General features: G+C 42.5%; 1 long non-coding RNA gene across 1 annotated transcript in view; it reads right to left on the bottom strand.

Annotated features, from left to right (window-relative positions):
* Positions 1 to 8612: 8612 nt before the first annotated feature.
* LOC127914274 (uncharacterized) overlaps positions 8613 to 22401 on the bottom strand; it is a 34868-nt gene continuing 21079 nt past the window's right edge. The window contains exon 3 of the long non-coding RNA XR_008087863.1: positions 8613 to 8796. This is a non-coding gene — a long non-coding RNA (uncharacterized LOC127914274). The remainder of the gene's footprint in view (positions 8797 to 22401) is intronic.

Below are 22401 nucleotides of genomic sequence, written 5' to 3'. Positions count from 1 at the left end.
TGCTTGATCATCACCCTCAAAGTTTAATGAATGATGTTCCTGACGTGATATGTATAGGCCTATTCTAGGCTTATATCCAGTGAGGTTCAATGGAGAGATTTAAATCATAAAAATAAATAAATAAATATATATATTATGTATACATGGATACACACATATACACACACACACACACACACACACACACACACACACACACACACATACACACATACATGTATGTGTGTATGTATCCATGTATATATGTTTGTACTGCATGTATACATAATATATTTGTCACGTGAAAGCTGTATATAAAAGTACCATGCATGTAGTATGTAACATGTAGTATGTAATATGTCAAATGTATGTATAAGTAACAAAAAAGCTGTAAAAAGAAAACGTTTTTACCTTAGGGAACATGAATAAAATTCAGCTACAATCTTAATTATCTAATGGTAAAAGCACAGTGCAGCCTAGGGCAATATAATGTCATTTAATATACACTTTTATCCAAAGGAAAAGAGAGAAACTCTCCGGAGGTGACAACCATATGTGACAACCAGCTGTGATTTGCAGAAACGGGATGTTGGGGTAGGAACAGTGTAAATTCAGTGCTACTGGAACGGATGTGCGGATGTGGTATATGGAGGCATACAACAGTCACTCTCAGATTCAAGAGGTGGTCTGAGGCAGCCTGTAAGACCTCACTGCACTCCTGTGCTGTGTTCATTAGGGCACACTGTAGGGAAATTCCGCAGTAACAGAGTGATGCTGAGACTCGGCAGCGGAGTTGTGCTTTAAAATGTATGTCCAACAAAAAACAACGGCTGCAAAGTTCAACAGACAATTCAACTCTATGCACAAGGACTACTTATAACAATTTCCACTGAACATTTGACAAAAACACATGAAGAACAGGGCTGATGCAAAGTTTGGTAACAGAACGATGCCACAAACAGTCATTCTGTGTGTTTCATTTTGCAATCATTGGTTTTTGTTGGATATACTGTACATTTTAAAGTGAAAAATCTGAGTCTCAGCATAACTATGTTACAGTGGAATTGCCCTACACTGGACAAGTACAACAAGTTTTATTCCGTTTGGTGCCAATTGAAGACGACCTAGATAGAACAAAACAAACTACACATGGAAGGCAGCCAACATTTACAATATAGACATTTCTGCCTTCTCATTATCTCATCCCTGGTCCAACATATCACACACCCACTTGCTTATCTCTTGTTTGATAAACACACCGGGCCACTAGAGTTACGCAGTGCTGTAGAGATGTTGGCATGGAATGAGTGAAGAACAGGGGAGGTAAGGCAGAGGCCCACACAAAGGCAGGATGCGCTCGCCCGCTCTCCTCCCTCTTCCCTACTTTTTAAAGCTCTCATCCCTCTCTCCTCTCTTTGTTCCCGCTGAAATGAGATATCGGTGGGGCTCGGTGTCAATACACGTCAGGCCCAAGACAGGGACCCAACAGCCAATAAATCAAAGGAGTAAATTGGAAAGTAGCGCTCCTCTTTACCCCTCAAACACAAGCCTTCCCAGGCTTGTCATCACCTGAGTCTCTTTCTTTCTTTCGCTCTGAAGAAATAAAAGAAAAAAAGAACATCTGGCGCTACTACACTCTCAAGCACCGGCTTGTTGCGCCACCTGCTGTTATTGACAACAAACAGAGGTGGAGACGCTGGTACACGGAAACACACACGACTAACGAGTGCCACAACGTTAAAGTTCATCTTACAATATAAACTCAGCAAAAAAAAAAGAAATGTCCCTTTTTCAGGACCCCGTCTTTCCAAGATAATTTTATCGTCGAAGGAATGAGTGTTACACCAAGGCCTGTACTCGAGAGCGGGAGCGATTTGGAGGCGGAGGGTTCGTCATGTTCTGGGGTGTTGTTCTACAGTATCATCGGACTGAGCTTGTTGTCATTGCAGGCAATCTCAACGCTGTGCGTTTACAGGGACGACATCTTGCTCCCTCATGTGGGACCCTTTCTGCAGGCTCGTCATGCTGGAGGGTCATGTCAGGATAATGCCACCAGCCATACTGCTCGTTCCGTGCGTGATTTCCTGCAAGACAGGAATGTCAGTGTTCTGCCATGACCAGCGAAGAGCCTGAATCTCAATCCCATTGAGCAAGTCTGGGACCTGTTGGATCGGAGGGTGAGGGCTAGTGCCATTCCCCCTAGCAATGTCCGGGAACTTGCAGGTGCCTTCGTGGAAGAGTGGGGTAACATCTCACAGTAAGAACTAGCAAATATGGTGCAGTCCATGAGGAGGAGATGCACTGCAGTACTTAATGAAGCTGGTGGCCACACCAGATACTGTTACTTTTGATTTTGACCCCCCCCCCCCTTTGTTCAGGGACACATTATTTCTCTTAGTCACATGTCTGTGAAACTTGTTCAGTTTATGTCTCAGTTGATGAATATTGTTATGTTTCATGAAAATATTTACACGTTAAGTTTGCCGAAAATAAACGTTGTTGACAGTGAGAGGACATTTCTTTTTTTACTGAGGTTAGATGTCAAAATCAAGCTTATAGTCACATTTATTAGCCAACACTGGTGTTAGCGATTCCTGTCATACTCCTTATCAGATAAGATACAAGATACGTCATCCCTTTACAGATATACGACATATGCATATAGCTCTGACAAGTGTGAGACTCCCAAGATGAAGACCTTCCTCTCAGTCAGTGATCGAGGTCAAAGGTCCTCGGAAGAAGAGGTGGGGGGAGACGCCACAACAGACAGACATCCCTCTGTCAAGATAGATAGGGAACAGAGAGGCTAAGTTCAGACAGAGCCATAGTTAGCATATATATAGGAGCAGGTTATAGCAGGTTATAGCCCTCTTTGGGATTAACCTCTGTGCCACCTCCAATGTCTCGTCTAGGTGCCTCTGGGAGACTAATAAGAAATAATGAGGTCATCAGATCTGGCAGGAATCTGATGAAAGGAAGGCTCAATGTCTTCTTGAGGCTTAAAACACATTCTCCTCTTAGCCTTGTTTCTCAGTTTTTAACTCAAAATCAAATCATTTCTGGGTAACAATTAAGTACCATACTGTGATTGTTTTTAATTCAAATGGTCAAAAAGACAAATAAATAGCTTCTTAGTACAGTGAAATTTCTCAAGCAAGAACTTTGTTAGGACTGTCTGGGAGTGGGGAAAACTGAAAACTAGTTGTTATTGGCAGAGAGGTTTGGAACTATCCTTCTTATTGTTCTATTAGCCCAACACACCAACCCACCAAAACAGGCAGAAATTTCAGGTTGTCTTTTCAAACAGCTTTTACACTAAAAGGGCATTATTATAATTTTCACAATTTCACAGTATTTTGCCAACAACATAATGTGGAAATATACTGAAAAACACAGCAAATCTAGTTTTTGACTGCACTGGACCTTTAATACAAGGTGTTAAAAAAAAACTAGATGTTTCTGCTAAGGTAGGAATTCAAAGCCACTGAGTATAGACAGTGGCTGCGCTGAGGAGTCAACATCTTTTAAAAGGAAAGTCATGGTTGCACTTGTATGAATGTGACTGCTTCCATTTTTTTGTTTTTTCAGTTTGTGGTATTCATGTCAACTGCATTTGGAGTTGAATCACGGCACTTTAAAAGCGTGATCTAATCCTGTGAATATAGCTGGCAGCGACTCTCCCCTCTCTCTCTGCTGTGGTCTGGATCAAAAATCTGCTAATTTGATCAGGGACACTCAAAGCAACTGTTCATTTCAGAGGTGTTCTGTGTGAGATCGGGTTGACATGGGACATATGCCATCACTTGATTTATTTATATGAGTATTCATGTAAAAAAAAAAATTAAATAAAAAAAAAATCATTTTTCAAAAGTTGGAGAATATGTTGTGAGCCCAGAGAGGGCCTTTCTTGTAAGCTATGGGGGTTAGGTTGTCAAGCCAATCATCAGTCTATTGAAGAGTTTTCCAGGATGCTAACCAGGCCTGCTGTTGAACAGGCAGGCAGCGGCAGTGTCCATGTCCATGATCAGACAGAAAGAAGCTCTGGCAGTGAAGCAGGGGAAAACAAACCCCATTTTTCCAGCCTTCCTCTCCAAGCGGGTCTGAGGGAAGCAGCTAGCCTAGTACTCACCTAATAGCGCTTTGACCTACTCTCTAAATCAGAAGGTTTGGCTGACATTTAACCCTTGGCTTGCTAGCTGCCACCCAGCCATGTCATGTGGATTGATGGATGGCAGGTGTTCGTGGCACAGGACAAGGCTGCATGTTCTCCCCTCTGACATTCGCTTTTCTTTCCACGTGGATGCTCTTTAACACCCTGGCATGGGGCTGCTGGGGGAGACAGTGCCGGTGTTCCTGTCAGTCAGAATGGGCCGGTGGAGAAGAGACACGACAGGCCTGTCAGTTGGTTGTGTCCATTGTGTTGTCTCGCAGTGTGTCTAAACTGTGGTTTGTAAAAGCTGTGACGATTAACTGTCCCTTGGTAAGGTGCAAAGGCCAAAAGCAAATGGTATTTTTATGGTTAAAATGTGCAATGGAAATACACATTGGAAGACGGAGATGCAGAGTAGCCTGATTCTGTCTGTGCTGCCAACGTAGCTCATGGTATTGCGAGTTAGTTCCTTTACAGAGCCTCATACTTCGGTACTCAATTGGCCCGGAGAACTGGCGTGTGGCTACTGTCCACCTCAGAATCCACCAAACTCCCGTGATGCACTTTAAAAATGAACAATCTTACAAAGGTGTAACCAATCATCCAAAACTCAGGCATTGAAATAAATACATAAAAGGGTACAAACCAGAAACAAAAAGCAACAATGATATTCCGTAACCAATTTTTAGTACGGGAGAGGCAATAAAATAAAATCAGAAATTGTGTTTTAAAAATCACCTCGGACAAGGGGAGTCTCGAGTGGCATATATACTGGCACTGGATGAGCTGTGATATTTGAACCACACTTCCAGAATATTGGCCATATCTATGACCTCAGCTTGACAGGGTTTTCATCCTGGCAGGGGAATGCTCGTTGCTGGGGTTTCTGTGAGCATTACAGCATGCTGAGACTGTGGGAGAGCTGTGGCTGAGGGAGAGCTGTGTTTGCGTGTGTGTGCGAGTGTGTGTGCACGCGGCTAAGGGCCGGCTGTGGCTGTGTGTGTTCTGTGTGTTTGTTGAAGGGGGTGCACATAGGGACAGTCTATGCCAGACTTCAAGCCTTGTCCACCAGGATACCCTCCAACCACCTCAGCAGTGTTTAAAACCATAACACAGCCCTTGGGATGATGTTTTGCTCGGAGTATTACTCACATGCTGTCCCTGTCAACACTTTCCCTCCCGTTAAACTCAGCACACTGTTATCCACCATTCACCCCAACCCATATGAAAATACTGTTGATGTCTGATACAGTCTATGCCATAGCTTGGGAATTAAATAATGATGTAAAATCCTGCATTACACCTAAAGCATGCAGATAGATGTCCCAGGCAAGTAGACAGATTAGTTTGCATTAGCACTAGTGCAACTGCCACAAACGTACACACAGTTTTCTAACGTACACGTCCCTTACAGTATATATGTGCACTTATCAGGACTGGGCTGTATATAAACCATATGTGAATATCTACCCGTACAAATCTGCCTGGTAGAGGTGGAGGTTGACATAGAGACAGAAGAGCCGTATTAGTCTGCCGAGCTGATAAGTGCCTCCATGACTGCAGCTGTTATGGAGTTATGGATCATATCAACTCTTCACCATTAGCTGCTGAAAGGTGTGTGTTTGTGTGCATGAGAGAGAGAGATGTGTTAAACTTTGACGGAATCACGTAAGCCAGACATTAAAGCGTAATTCCGCAATATTCAAACATTTACTGAATTTAGTAGGAAATTAACGACATTTATTGGACTTGTAGAAAATCCATGAACAAAATGCATCAGTGATTTGTATTTTCCTGGCACTTTCTGAAATAGCACAGGAATGCCCTTGTCTGTGTGGTGTATACAGTGTGCTTTGGGTAGCCGTTAGCGTTAATGATAACTGTCTGCTGGTAGATGGAAAGGCTTTCACCAAAACCGTCTAAACAAAATGTTAACTATAAAGTAGCCTATGCTCACCTGGCAGAATGATATCATGATGATTTGCTTCAATTCAGTAGCCATTTGTTTTGCAAACTCTGCAATCACATGAGTGCTACAGAAACACAGCTAACCAAACAACGGTCTCTGGATGGTGCTCACTTGTAATAAAGGGTAACTACACCAAAAGTTCAATAATTCTTAGATTTTTCCCAGACCTCAAAAGTGTTCTCCTGGTGTCGTAAAATATTGTTATGGACTTGGAACATCCAGTTTTGTGTGTTTTCTTTTAAAAAAAAGTGTGATTTTGAGAGCAAAAACCTAAAAAAGAAAACTGAAACCATGAAAAACTAAACAGAGAAAACGGAATTTGAGAAAAAACTGCACGGAATCAGGCATCTTCCTCCCCTCACATTTCCCAAGCTTTAACTTCCCCCCTCTTTCTTTTAAATTCAGCCACTGGCTGGTTCAGTCACCTAGTCTTACTGCACATTGGCACACAGGTTAAAGTTCTTCTCCTAATGCCAAGCTGTCAAGTGGCGGCTGAAAGAGAGTGAGGAACGTAGCCACAGGGTTCCAGCCTCATCACGGCTGGGCCTGGGAGTGAGTGTGTAAACCTTTCTCTCTCCCGTGTGGCTTAGCTTTTCCTTTACCCAGGCAGTCCACAAAACATTCTTGAATGAGATAAGATCACACAGACAAACTCTGGTGTAATAATAAGCAGCTGCTCCTTAAAGTGATTTCAGAGGCTGTTTTGAAAGACCATGATAACAGAGATGTAATGCCACCTTCCAGGCCTCTTAGAGAGCAGGGGCAGGCACTGGCTCTGGGGCACTGGTGGTGGGGAGGAACCCCGGTTTCTTTGAGCTAAGAAGGAGAATCCAGCTGCCTTGTTAGCCCACAAATCGTTCCCAGTGACCCGACAATTAGCTTCGTAGAGCCGACCTGATAGAACGGCCCGTTATGGCCGACAGACCCAAACTGTTTAGTGGAAATTGCATAAAGAGTGCAACTTAAGGAGGAAGGTCAAATGCGAAGTGGGATTACAAAGTTACGGCTCCAATTGCAATCACATCAAAGTAGGCCTGACCACCGAGATTTAATGCTACTTGACAATGGTAAGATTTTTGTTCTGGGATCAGTTTGTTCTGAAAAGGACTCAGATTAACTTGCCACACGTTGATGCCGCACGTCGGTAACGCGTAAAAATCTAACTTCACGCAGGACAGAGAGACGGTGTGGTGAGGGATGGGGAAGAATTACTATCCACTGAAGAACAAAATGTCTTTCTCCTCGGATTCTCCCTGACTTGTGAAGATAGGGTGAAATGACTGCAGGCCCTTCCTTCTCCTCTTTTATTGTGGGGAATGGAGAGATGAGCATGTGTGTGCAGGGGGAGCGGGTGTCTCAGCGAGGGGAAAATCCAATTGATACCAGCAGTTTACGACAAGCCAGGCATTTCAGTCAATTTTTCTGACTGACAAAACCAGTGGACGTATTTGCATGGAGGTTTGGAGAGAGCGAGGCAGCAAAATGGTTTCTCCTCCGGTGTCTGCTGCGCGTCTGGATTATTGGGCCTAGAGGTCCTTGACACGCTCCTCTGGGGCCTCATTTCAGCATGTCTGTCAGGAGTTTGGCTAACAGAACCCAATGGGTTTCTGCCTGGTCCAATAGGAGAGGAGAGGGATACATTTAATTCATTGGATTTTGTAATATTTTTATTATTTATATATATATTTTTTGCTGGGAGAAATTGTTGGGTTTTAATTTTTCCCCTTACAGTTTTTAATATAGCAAATATAAAAATATCTGTGTCTAAAGTTGTTGTCTGTTTTAGGTGGTCATGGGACCAAAACAATTCTGATATCGAATACAGCTGACTACACACAGAAAACACATTGAACACATGAGCACATAAAGCCCACACAAAATTCTATACATTTATACTATTGACATCGATGAATGGAAGTATCTAATATGATTTATGTTTTTTCCTTACATCATCATCATCATCAGGATTGTTCTTCCTCAGAATGATATCATCCAGCCCTCTGTGAGTGCCTATTCCACTCGCTTTAATCTACACATGGCGGCGTTCTGTTTGTGCAAAGTCTACAAACTATTGGTAAGCGTTACTAATCTTCCATAGAACAAAGCAACAAGGTATGCCTAGAACTTGAATAACAGCCCATTTAAGTACGTCTGAATTTCCTTCCCAGCCTTCGTTCTGAAGCCCATCCACAACACGCTCTAACAAGCCTCCAAATGTTCACCAAGCGGGACTGTTGGTTGAGAAGCTGGATTTATCAGACATCTACAGCCTCAGATCCCATGTCCAGGCCTATACTGGTCGCCACTGGAGGAAAGGCCCTTCTTAATAAAGTCTTGTCTCGGCACTAACATCCACCTGTGCTAATGGTTCAGCCGTTCAAAATGTGATGTATGTGTGTCTCTTTCTTCCCTGCATAAGGAGCACGTAACGAGACAATACATCATGTGACAAGAGAGGACATAGAAAAGAGAGAGCAGGGGATGGAGGGATGAAGGAGGGAGGACTTACGGGAGCACGTGTTGATCTCAGGAGCTCGAATGCCAAAGTATCCCGTCGGACATGCGTGGAGACACTCGCCGTACTGTCTCATCCTCTCCCTCCGCAGGAACAGGAAGAGCTTGGGCTGGCAGTTCACGCAGCCATTGTCCTTGGAGCACACCGAGCAGCCCTTGCAGATGGGGTACACTCCATAGCTAGCTGCAGGAGAGAGACGAGAGACAGAAGGCACAAACAGGAAGTGTGATTAGTTTCAACGACGATCAAATTTCTTATAAAATCTTTTTACATCAGCAGGTCACAAAGTGCCTTAGAGTAACTTGGTTTAGACCCCAAAAAGCAGGGAGAAGTGGCAATGAAGAAGAAAAAAACCTTGAACAATGTTTGAGTTAGAGAGAGTGTGGAATACAGGCACAGTCAGTATGAATGAAAACGGCCTTTGATAGTATATCCCACTGTAACTACTGTAACTAACATGTGGTAGTGCAGCTGAGTTCACTGGGCCTAACAACAACAACATGTTCCTGTCACGGTGGTAAGACAGAACTGTGGATGGCCTCAGAGCTGAGGACAAAGGTACACTTGAGGCAACAGACTAAACCAGAGGGGAAAAGTCAGTAGTTGAAAAGTCCATCACACAATATAAGCCAAACAATAGTAACAGATATGTAACAAAGATATTTTCTAATTTGTAGGAAATCCGTCTCATTCAGCAATTTGTCATTCATGCACTCTTTGGATCCCCTCTGCAACTTTGAATCGTGATTGGTTTTGAACGTGAATATTGCATTAATTCTGGTCAGAACTGGCCCTTCTAAGAACTGTCTTGACGCTGTGCTGAGACAGCCGATGAAAGCCCCAAACCACATTGACTATGGGCCCGGATCGAGTTGCCGGCGGAGGACAAAGGAGCCAGTAACAGCCAGTCCATTCCACAATAAGCGTCTCTTAATATAAACTCCGTAGCGATCCCGTTTACAAGAAAATGTCCTTGGGCGAACACAATAGCTGCAAACGAGAGACACCGCTATCGATCGGAGCCAAGTTTTTAAATATCACAGGCTGATATAGGGTAACAGCTCCCACCAAATGGGCAACCTACCACAGTGCTTAATAACACATCATAGAGGAGAAGTCAACTGTGGGAGACTGAGCAGAGCATGTTTCTCCGTTGGCCATGAATTCGCATATTACATTTCTCCAACCCGTTTAAAGACAACAAGAAATTGCTAAGTGAAACTATAACAGCATGGTGTAATCATATGAGAAGCAGCAGCAAGGAGATGTCAGTGCTTGACATGGGGTTCACTCTTCCACCACAGTGTTCGAAGACTGACGCAGAGTACTGAGGATTCACAGAGAAGACCCGCCTGGCAGACGACGCACACACACACACACACACACACACACACACACACACACACACATCTGTGTTGGAGAGTGGCGAGATGGAGAGTAGAGACACTGAGATTTAGTGTTAATCAGAGTGTGTCTGTGATCGTCTCCAGGGATTAAGTTCACCCCGACACCTCGTCGATCACGTCCAGATTAGCACCCAATGCACTCAGTGGCCTATTCATCACTGATTGCTCATCTCCATACTGCACGACTACTCACTCAGCAACGAACAGAGACCTCAATACGTCAGACAGATAGCACATTCATTTATATTGGGCACAAAATAATCTGAAAGACAACCAAAACAAACAGCAAATGCATCCAACAAGTTTGTGAAGTCACAAGCTTGATGTAATCATTGCGTGCTAGGAATATGGGACCAAATACTTAACTTTTGACTACTTTAATACATACAATTGAATTTGTCTCAATACTTTGGTCCCCTAAAATGGGGGGACTTTGTGCAAAAAGTGCTGTAATTTCTAAACAGTTCACCTGATATGGATTAAAAATACCCTTAAATTAAAGATGACAGTCTGCACTTTGACCTCATAGACATTGTATAATTTCAAATCCAAAGTGCTGGAGTACAGAGACCAAAAATGTATCACTGTATGTATCACTGTTCCAGTACTTTTGATGTTCACTGTATATCTGGCTTCATGCTGTCAATCTCTCCACAAAGAGAAAATAAACAGGGGTATTTTTCTTCCTCATCGCCTCACACAGCCATACATTAATGTAGAATATACACTCTGGGCATGTTTACATTGACCTGACATCCACTGTAAATTGGCCAAATGTCCTCCCCTTTCCCAAACCCCATCCAAACATGATTGCTAACACACAACGTTGAGAGCAGGGGACACCGGGCTTAGAATGAAGATGAAAATTGTGAGAAGTTAGCGAGTTCATTTCCCACCCATTGGGAGAGAAGGGGTTCTGGGATCTAACAGTGGCGAATGCGGGGCACTACTATCACAAAGCATGTCCCGATCTTTCGGCATCTGGGCGGGTTAGTTACTCACTTGATCTGACCAGCGGTGCGGTGCCTCTGGCTCACCTCTTTTTAGTGGTTGATAACTAATATGCCTGCTGCCTTCTATTAGCCGCCATTTAACTGTGCGTTCATTATGCCTGATCACCTCAGCCCACTGGTCAATCAATCAGTGAGAACGTCGTCAGCGAATCGCCTCATCACATCCCTGGCTCACACACTCCATGCCTTTCCTCTTTGAAGTTGTTGAAAAGAAAATATTGCTCGTTGCTAATCTTGCAACACACGCTGATAAAGGATAACAACACTGTTCGGTTCCGATGCAGATCCCACATTCTACAGTTAGAAATGGAAAGAAGGAAGGAAACACTCTCCAGGCAAGTGAGAATTTGTTTGGTAACTGTTCTTTGGAGACTTCTTTGGATCAGGTCGAAGTCTGGAGCACATTCAAAGCACAGCCCACAGGCATGTCAGAAGGGAGGCCATTATTAAGTCTGTCTGTCCGTCTGGAGTGGCCCTGTCCAACTCAACTAAACCTACTGGAGTGGTGTCAAACACATTCAAACATCAATATTGCCAGCTGGTTTCAGTCATTCATCAATTCTCAGACACATCGATGTGAACCAAACATGAAACAAGCTCAAAAAAGGAAAACAGTTTTGCTTTCTAAGGACGACAAGGTGTCCAAACGAGTTCTCGCCAATTTCATGCCTACATTGACCTGGATATTTAGCAGGAACATATGGTCAAGATACAATATTCGTCCAGAAAACCAACAATATCCTTCAAAAATTCCAATAAACAAAGGTTCGAAAATCAGCACCCCAGGGGTACGAGCAATGCCGTCGGGGGTACAACAAATAAAAATGTGATTCACATTTTTTTGTTAATTAAAAAACATATATTTACATTTGGGTGAGTTTCTCTCGCCTGAGTAGCCTCGTTTAACTGCCAAAAATAAAATTAAACCATCTAGTGTTCAGCGAAATAACAACACAATGTCAAATACAGGTAGCCTAGTCAAATAATTAACATCCAATCACATTAACCGTTACTCTCTAGAGGGAATTCCACAAACGGTCCGAATGTAGCCAAACTTAGCTGCTGCTCATTCCGTTTGTTCGAAAAAGGATAAATGTTTTTTTTTTTAAGTAAGGCCCGCGTCCATAGACACACATACCACCTCTACTGGTAGTACTGCTACTACCAGCACTCTACACATGCACCTGTTGACGACACAAGTTGTTCTGCTCCCACGAGCACATCCAAAGCTAGCATCAGTAATTCTACATTTGTTAGCCCAGCTAGCATGGACACTGACAGTTGTGAATCTGATGCATCTGAAGAGCTACTGCCCCCTTACCCGGGAACGCACCGAACAACAGACAGGGACATTGGACCATCGAAGAGGCAAAAAAAAAATGACAAGAACTACGGTATATTGATTTGGGGTTCACTTATATTGGGAGTAGTGCCTTTCCTCAGCCACAGTGTGTTATATGTGCAAAAATTCTATCTCATAACTCGATGAAACCTTCACTCTTGCGCATTTAGAAACAAAATATACCAGTTTGAAAAATAAGCCACAGGAGTTTTTTGAGTGAGAATTAAGACGTGTATCAAAGCAACAGATACCATTAATAAGAAGGGGCTAGAAGCGTCTTATATGGTGAGCTACCGAGTGGCTAGGACAGGCAAGCCCCATACTATTGTGGAATACTTCATTCTTCCTGCTGCCGTGGATATGGCTGGGACAATGCTGGGGGAAAAGGCACAAAAAACTATACAGACAATGTCTTCATCAAACAACACTGTTTCACAATGCATCAGTGATATGGCAGGAGATGTTTTGAAACAATTACTGCTTCTCATACAAGCCAGTGAATTATATGCGTTACAGCTGGATGAGTCAACAGACGTGGCGGGCCTGGCACAGCTCCTGGTAGTTACGTTTATGGGGGGGGTCAATTAAGGAAGACATCCTCTTTAACTTTGTTAAAGCAAGGCCTCTGAACTCTCGTGTATTTTCTGCACTATGCAATGATATAGGCAGCGACCATGTAACACTTTTACAACAAAGTAGTGCGCTGGTTATCAAGGGGCAAAGTATTGACACTTTTTTATTGAGCGACGAGCTTAAAGTTTTCTTCACTGACCATAATTTTCACTTATCTGACCACTTGCATGACGACGAGTTTCTCACACGACTGGCCTATCTGGGTGATGTTTTTTCACGCCTGAATGATCTTATTCTAGGATTACAGGGACTCTCCGCAACTATATTCAATGTGCGGGGCAAAATTGAGGCTATGATTATGAAGTTGGAGCTCTTCTCTGTCTGCATTAACAAGGACAACACACAGGTCCTTCCATCATTGTATGTGTGCAAATAAAGTCAAGCTTACGGACAATGTCAAATGTGATATAGCGAAGCACCCGAGTGAGTTGGGTGCACAATTACGCAGGAACTTTCCCGAAACAGATGACACAAACAACTGGATGCGTTATCCCTTTCATGTCCTGCCTCCAGTCCACGTACCAATATCTGAACAAGAGAGCCTCATCAAAATTGCAACAAGCGGTTCTGTGAAAATGTAATTTAATCAGAAGCCACTGCCAGATTTCTGGATTGGTCTGTGCTCATTGTATCCTGACACTGATGCTCTTTGCAACCACGTATCTATGTGAGAGTGGATTCTCGGCCCTCACTAGCATGAAAACTAAATACAGGCACAGACTGTGTGTGGAAAATGATTTAAGACAGAGACTCTCTCCAATACAACCCAACATTGCAGAGTTATGTACATCCTTTCAAGCACACCCTTCTCATTAACCTGTGGTGAGTTATTCACAATTTTCAATTAACAATTTATTTCTTAACCTTTATCTAATTAGGCAAGTCAGTTAAGAACAAATTCTTATTTACAATGACGGCCTAGGAACAGTGGGTTAACTGCTTTGTTTGGGGGCAGAACGACAGATGTTTACCTTGTCAGCTTGGGGATTCGATCTAGCAACCTTTCGGTTACTGGCCCAATGCTCTAACCACTAGGCTACCTGCCGCCCCAAATAAGGTTTTATATGTAAGATGGTTAAATAAAGAGCAAAATTATTATTATATTTATTATTAGTGCCCTGGTCCTATAAGAGCTCTTTGTCACTTCCCACGAGCCGGGTGGTGACAAAAACTCACTCATTCTTATGTTTAATAAATGTATTGTATAGTGTGTGTGGCAGGCTTAAAATGGCAACAAACAAAAAAACATTTGGGAGTGTGCTGACCCCGGTGCTAGAGGGGGTACGCAGTTAGAGGTTGAATGTTTGAAGGGGTACGGGACTATAAAACGTTTGGGAACCACTGTTCTAGAGGAATATGGCTTCCACCACCACCAGTTCAGTGCATTGTACACAGAGGCACTGTGCCAATGGGGAGATCGATCCATGGTGAAGAGATCAGATAGATATCAAAAGAGAAGCCTCTACTACCTTAGCTCGCATGCTACAGTGCCTCCAACCGAAACAGTGAAAGCCATTCGGCTTTGGTGTGTAAACAGCATCTATAGCCATGTTTTCAAGTCACACTAGAGAGGAGACGATCAAAAGTGCATCGGTCTGGAGGAATTTCGGGCTCTCTGAAAATTACAGCACCATAACCTAATTTGGCACCCATGTGCACTCCTAAACACACAGCGATGGTATGTTGTGTGAATTTGCAACGCTCTAAGTTATAGGCAACAGTTGACATTGTACATAAATAGTTTTCCCGAACAGCAGAAACATTTGAAACCAACCAATCAACTATGCAAACCATATTTTGACATGTTCACATGCTAGATTTTTTTCAAGGCATCTGTAGTAGCTCAGCGCTTTCATTTCATCTTTCATCACCAGAACATAGGCCTAGCAGTAATGGTCATCGTGAGATTATGGATGCCATAGAACACCCTGTTTTTTATTTTTTTTTTTTTACTGTGGAGAGAGAGAATGTGAGCAGTGAACAACACACCATTAGAAATGCTACTCCCTCTCCATGATCAACCAACATAGTTTACAGTTTCAACCACAGAATAAATAGGACTTAAAAAACAAAACATCTCTGCAGTCCCCACTTCTGATGGTTATCTAATGATCCCTCTGTGCCTCAAGTATTGTATTTACAAAATCAGGGGCCCTTTGAACATCACTGGAGAAGACACCACCACAATGGTTCCTTAGCACAGCAAGCTAACCAAGCAGACAAATATTACAAATCATTTGAAGTGTGACGGTTGTATAGTGAAATGGGACTGACATATAGCTGCCAGTTAATATTGGTTTTCTACTGACACCACATACAGTAGATCATGTGAGAAACCCCCCCTGCCACAGACATCTATTTGTTTGTGGTAGTGGGTTTGAGGGTTCTCCTTGTATGTGCCAGTGTGAGATATGCAGCGAGCAATTTAACATATATCTGAAGTCCTCCACTGTATTTATTGGCAGCCTCAATTCTACGATGCTAAGTTTCTCAACTGAACCAATATGTGCAGTGTTTTTGTGTTGCTGGGAAGTCCTGATAAGTTTCTACAAATCAATTGCTTGGGTTGAGTAATAATCATGCTTCATTTGACTCTCTCTCTCTCTCTCTCTCTCTCTCTCTGGGCTTCAATTAGTCTCCATTTTACAAACAGTTCTGGTGAAACAAACTTAAACTGATAGGCAACATGTTCCTCCAACAGTGTTCCAGTTGCACTGCCCACTTTGGGGAGAGATATTCTAGTTCATTCAGATGAACACAAAGCTTTGGTCCTCCATTCATGCAAAACACAGGCCCATAATGTGAGTTATGACAACATGTTTGGAGGGTAGCGGTTTCATTCAGCAGGGCAGCGGTGCTGTTGTTGGGAGGTTTGTGGAACGCAGCTCAGGAGCAATTAGGCCCACGGTGAGATCCAGCAGGAACACAGTCTGTCTCAGGTACGTTTTAACAACTCTGAAACAAGCGTAATGGGTATCACCGCCAGCTGCCAAAGCCCCACATGCAGGCAGGGGAGTTAGCCGGGCCTGGTCTGAGCCAACCACCTCCTGCCTCTCACGCACCTACCGCTCTCCATGACATCATCAACCGCACTGACTCATTATAACTTTGTAACTTATAAACCATAATAAGGCAAATTGTAGATCTGTTTTTGGTGTTTCTTTTATGTGAGAACTTTGATTGTTCCCTGTAGGAATCACACACTGAGTCACCCCTCGATCCATCCACCGCCCGGGTTGGAAAAGTAAAAGGGAGCATCCCGCCCACATTACTAGGGCTCATTTACTGTTGATCCCATTTGTTGAAGTTGTGTAAAGGCAGGGATAGATGGGAGGTCATGAGAGGGCAGAGGAAGAGGGTTGCCGGGGCCAGGGTCCATTCTCTCTCATCATCAGGCTTTCTTTAAGTGAGTAACTAAAGCTGCTATGCATCAAAACTCACTCGGGGTCTGATTAAGGACTAATGTTTCTCTGTAGAGGGGGAAAACCCTTACTAGAACTGTTGTGACTGGGAGGCTTGTGCTAATGATACAGTACAGGGGATTCAGGGTCAAACGCACCAAACATAACACAAGAGGTTATATTCTTATATGTCTCCTTATCTACTCCAGGAGGGCCCTGGTATGTCAATCTAATAACACTAGGATAACTAGATCTCTAGTAGCTAACCAGAGTTTTGAAAGAGTTTACATTACTTTACATTAATGTATGGATTCATTGATATTGGATGCAAATGGCGAGGGAGGACATGGTGCAGGGAAACCTCAGGCCTCATAAGTCACAAAGCCGCAGCCTGGTTAGGAGGTTCTCTCTTCTTATGTGGTGAGAAGAACATTCGCCAACAGAACTATATATGTGGACTTTTCTTCATAGCAACTAGGCGATTATTGTATTATTTTTTTTACCCGCAATGATGGTATAAGCTTACTGTTATTCAGTCTAAGAGAGAGAGAGAGAGAGAAGTCATATCCCTCTCATTTTAGTGGGTCTGGATGTGCCACCCCTGGGCGAGAGATGTGCGGGACACCATCACAACCACCAACAGGCTGGCCTCGTATCGAACTTGGAGACACGACCGCTCGTTGTATCCCTCTTCAAACCACGTAACCCTTGAGGCTTACGCTGTAGCAGCGAGAGGCTGAACAGCCAATTCTACACTGTAAAACTCACAGACCATCCACACAATGTTAACCAGCCCCCGGAACGGCTACACATTGTTCTAGCTTGTTAAAGTCGGTACATGGAAAGGGGGGCACACCAGCCCTATGCGCTGAAGGCACATTTCTGTTCCAATTTAGCAGAAAATATGTTGGACTCGGCTCCGACTCCTTTCCAGCTGGAAACAGTCAGGATTTAGGATCTATGTTTTTTTCAGAGTTTACTTTAACAGATCGTACTGTATGCACATGTTTATAATTTAGGACAATTCTGCTGCTTATAATGATTTTGCAGCATGTGTCTGAGCAAACACATTTGTTTTCAGACTTATTATTATAGCCAAAGTGTTCCTGTGACACAGACCCACCAGGCAAGGCAAGGCAAGACACAGCAGGCAAGACAAGGCAGGCGTGGAGAGATTTGATCACATCACTTGAAAGGAGCTAGAGATCTCCAAAGCAATGGGGAAAACAGGCAGCTATAGGAGTAGGAACCTAGAGTTTATAATAGGGAATAGGGTGGGCAAAAAGAGTTGTGGCACGGCCTGTACCTAGCATGAGTGCCCATTTCCATGACACAGAAACAATCACTGACTCAATGTCAGGTGGATACACATCCTTGGCAGGCCACATTAATTGGCTTGTGGGGCAGATTTGGCCTGCAGGCCACATGTTGAAGACTCCTAGCCTACAGTAGGCCTCAGCACAGCTTCTTTCTGGCTTTGGCCTCCCTCCCTCCCTCACTCAATCAATCAATTACTCAAACAAACCATGACTCAATCAAATAATCTCATCTCTCTGAAGCTACTCCCTTGACCAAGTCCACTCAGTCCTTAAAAGCCCTTTCCCTTTTAGAAGTCACACACTGTGTCACCACACAACTGTCAATATTTTATTAACATACTCTTCATAAAGAGGCCATTGGTCCTCATTAATGAAAAGCATATTTTACTCAAGGCCTGACTCATAGTCAACCCTATACTTTGATTTTTAAACTTTTGTATACAGGTAAGACATTTAACAACAGATTGTTATTTGCAATGACGACCTGTCAAGAGGTGAGCATAGCAGAGATATAGTAAAAACGGACTGCTCAATTACACAGGCAGCTGGTTTCTCAGATTGAAAAGAACTCCTTGTTGGTTTCAACATGGTTAAGTAAAGACGTGTCCCGAGGCCTCTCCACTAAGGGTTGATACTTTTATGTTTTAACTTTTTATCTGTCAAAATGAGAAGACATTTTGCACACCTACTGGCTCTAGCAACATTTGGGTGGCATTTTTGGATATGTTTGCAACTGGGAAAACGAGACAAAACGGTAAACAAGAAGACATGACGAAGACTAGCAACACAATGATATGGAGATCATCTGCGCAGATATGGCTACACTACGCTCTGATTTCATGACCCAACTTTGTTCTTCTGTGGTCAAGTCTACGAGCTGAAATTACGACAGAAGTCCAGTCAACTATGGTTACACTACAAACAACACTCACGACACAAACACTAAAAATAAAGGATAGGGAAATGTCGTTGACAGTCATCAATAAGCGGCTTACCGAATTGGAGACCAAAAACGACGAGCTTACCTCCGAGAACGTAAAGCTAAAGGTTAGTCTAGATGAACAGGAAAACCATTCCCAGAGACAGAACCTTCGTGTGGTCGAAATCCCTGAGGGGGCGGAAGGGCGCAATCCTACCGAGTTCATGGCCTCTTTCCTGCAAGACGTCCTCGGCGGAGAGACGTTTGACAGACCCCCAGTCATCGACAGGGCATCACACTAACGGCAAACCCAGAGCCCGGTCGCCCTCCCAGAGCAATGCTGGTCCACTGCAAGGTATGTTATTAGGGTGCACACATGGTCAGTTTATGGGACGTGAACGTGAGTAACTTTTATTTGCCCAGTCCATGCACCGCATATAGATAGTCAGCCTATCTCAGGATGGAACTGTCTACCATGCCATGTTATACAAAGTAATAGTTAATAAGCGTTATGGTGAAATGTAACTAAGCTTTTCATTTATAGAACTGAGGATCTTTTTCATTTTTTTTTTCTATTAATGAATAAACCAAATCCCTATGACGTTCCTGTTCATTTGCTCCTTTAGTTGGGCGTCAAGGTAGACAAAGGGGCGTAATTACTAGGCTATGTTCATTTTACTTCAGGACCGTAATTTGTCTTTTTATTTATTTATTATATAGGATAGGCTACATGTGACTATGGTGTGTGTGTGTGTTCGGTTAAGTGCATGTGAGTACAATAGCGCTAATGCTTAGGACAATTGAACATTTTAGGTTATTCATTTTTCATCCACATGTCCACAGACTTATGTTAATTCCCCTTTATTCAACATAGGACATAGTGAAACTTTATTTTTTATTAAAAACTCTTAGTGGGATTTTAGTAATGTGACAGAAAACAGGGTAGGTACTGTTTTTGGGGTCTGTCATTTGGGGACTCAGCAATGGGGTTTTTCTAAATTGTATTTTTATGTTGTATTTTAGTTTAGGGTTACACAAATGTTTTTGTGATGCACTACTCAGTCTGGGTTAAGTTATTATTTAATACTACTGTAACATAAACAGTTAATTTAAACCAGTCTCCTGGAATGTTCGGGGCAGTAAGCATGTGGTCAAGAGGAAGAAAATTCTAACATTCTTAAAAAAGGAAATGGTTTCAATTGCTATGCTACAGGAGACCCATTTAACAGAACATGATAAGCTGAAGTGGGACTGGGTGGGCCAGGTGTACTTTTCTTCTTTAGTTCAAACCAAAAAATGTCCCATTTATATTTGAGCACCAAGATACAGACCCTGAAGCATGATTTATTTTGATTACAGGTAATATACTGTATATCAACATACTACTATACTAAATCTATGTGGCACGAATACAGACTCCCCCAAATGTATGTCTGGCATTATTTCATGATTTAATCAACACTGCAAGGGACTTGCGTTTATTTCAGGAGATTTCAATTGTACTTTGGGTGAATTGGATAAATCATCAACTGCTCCAGTCTCAAATAATAGAGCCTCAAATGCTCTCAGAAATGTTTGTGATTCATCTGGTTTAATAGATGTATGGAGCGAGCTAAATCCTAATGTCAGAGACTATACTTTTACTCAAGACCCCATAATTCATATTCTAGATTGGGCTATTTGTTTATGCCCTCTACTTACATGCATGTTGTCCAGTCATGTGCTATTGGTTCTATAGTAATTTCTGACTATGCCCCAGTGTATAACTATTGAAATTTGCAAAACAATCCCCAAAATGAGATTTGAGACATAATACGTCTCTGCTTAACATTGAAGGATTCTGCTCTGTGATAAAAGATACATTATCACTATTATTGGCTCGACAATCTACTCTCTCCTGTCTCAGCTGCAACAATCTGGGATGCTGCTAAAGTAACCATAAGGGTTAATGATCAAGAAGCTTAGAATTGAAAATAGGGAAAATTGGAGGCTGAAGTAAAGCATTTAGAATATTTTCATAAATAACAACCAACCCAGGCGAACTGGAATTCACTAGCTTGTGCAAAGGCCAAACTCAATTTAGAGCATACAAAGCATGTAAGCATTTTCACCAAGCAAAAATATTATGAGTTAAGTAACCGTCCAAGACGTCTACTTGCACACCAACTTAACAAATAACAGAATGAAAGATTGATTAAGTTTGTAAGGATGGCAGATGGCTCCACTTATGATCCATTGCTTATCAATAATACGTTTTGCGACTTCTATAAATCTCTTTATACTTCACAATGTACAAGATCGAACAAAAAAAAGACAAAATATCTGAATAAGATCATCTTGCCCACTATATCAGATGAGCATAGAGAGTAAATGCTCCCCTTTACACCTAGTTTGTGAAAAAGTAAATGTTTAAATAGTATTTGTTTTACCTTTTATTTAACTAGACAAGTCAGTTAAGAACAAATTCTTATCTACAATGACAAACTACCAGGGAACAGTTGGTTAACTGCCTTGTTCAGGGTCAGAACAACACATTTTTATCTTGTCAGCTCGGGGATTCAAGCCAGCAACCTTTCGATTACTGGCCCAACTCTCTAACCACTAGGCTACCTGCCACCTCAGGCAATTAAGGGCATGCCTCCTGGCAAAGGCACCCGGCCTAGATGGCTTCTCTGCAGAGTTCTACAAGAAGTTCTGGCCTGAGATATGCCTGCTCTAAATGATATGTTCAAAAGTTGTGGAAATCTGTATCCTGATACTAAAAAAAGTACAACTGCTCTTTGTTTAGACCTATCAGTTTGCTGGGAGTTGATGTTAAAATAATCACTAAAACACTTGCGCACAGGTTGGAGGTCATACTTCCAGACCTCGTTAAACCTGATCAGACTGGCTTTGTCAAATCCAGATTTGGAACGGACAATGTGAGAGGTGCTTTGAATATAATAAACCACCTTTGCAGAGTTAAAGGCCCTGCACTCATTGTCTCTCTCGATGCCGAAAAGCCCTTCGACATAGTTGAGTAGAAATGTTTGTTTGCTGTATTAGAAACAGTTAATCTGGGTGACCATTTTATTAAGAGTTGCAAAGAAGAAGCCATATCTCAGACTGACCAATAATATTTAAAAAAATATTAAGATGAGCAAAAGAACACAGACACTGGACAGAGGAACTCTGCCTAGAAGGCCAGCATCCCGGAGTCGTCTCTTCACTGTTAACGTTTAGACTGATGTTTTGCGGGTACTATTTAATGAATCTGCCAGTTGATGACTTGTGAGGCATCTGTTTCTCAAACTTGATACTTCAATGCACTTGTCCTCTGCTCAGTTGTGCACCGGGGCCTCCTACTCCTATTCTGGTTAGAGACAATTTGTGCTGTTCTGTGAAGGGAGTAGTACACAGCGTTGTATGAGATCTTCAGTGTCTTGGTAATTTCTCACATGGAATAACCTTCATTTCTCAGAAGAAGAATAGACTGACGGGTTTCAGAAGAAATGTCTTTGTTTCTGGCCATTCTGAGCCTGTAATCAAACCCAGAAATGCTGATGCTCCAGATACTCAACTAGCCTAAAGGCCAGTTTTATTGCTTCTTTAATCAGAACAACAGTTTTCAGCTATGCTAACAATTGCAGAAGGGTTTTCTAATTATCAATTAAGCGTTTTAAAATGATGAACTTCGATTAGCTAACAACGTGCCATTGGAAGACAGGAATGATGTTGGCTGATAATGGGTCTCTGTACACCTATGTAGATATTCC

Source organism: Oncorhynchus keta, chromosome 31 (assembly GCF_023373465.1).
Source record: "Oncorhynchus keta strain PuntledgeMale-10-30-2019 chromosome 31, Oket_V2, whole genome shotgun sequence".
Classification (NCBI taxonomy): Eukaryota; Metazoa; Chordata; class Actinopteri; order Salmoniformes; family Salmonidae; genus Oncorhynchus; species Oncorhynchus keta.
The sequence above is the reverse complement of the archived record's forward strand: the minus strand, read 5'-3'. Positions and strand labels throughout refer to the sequence as shown.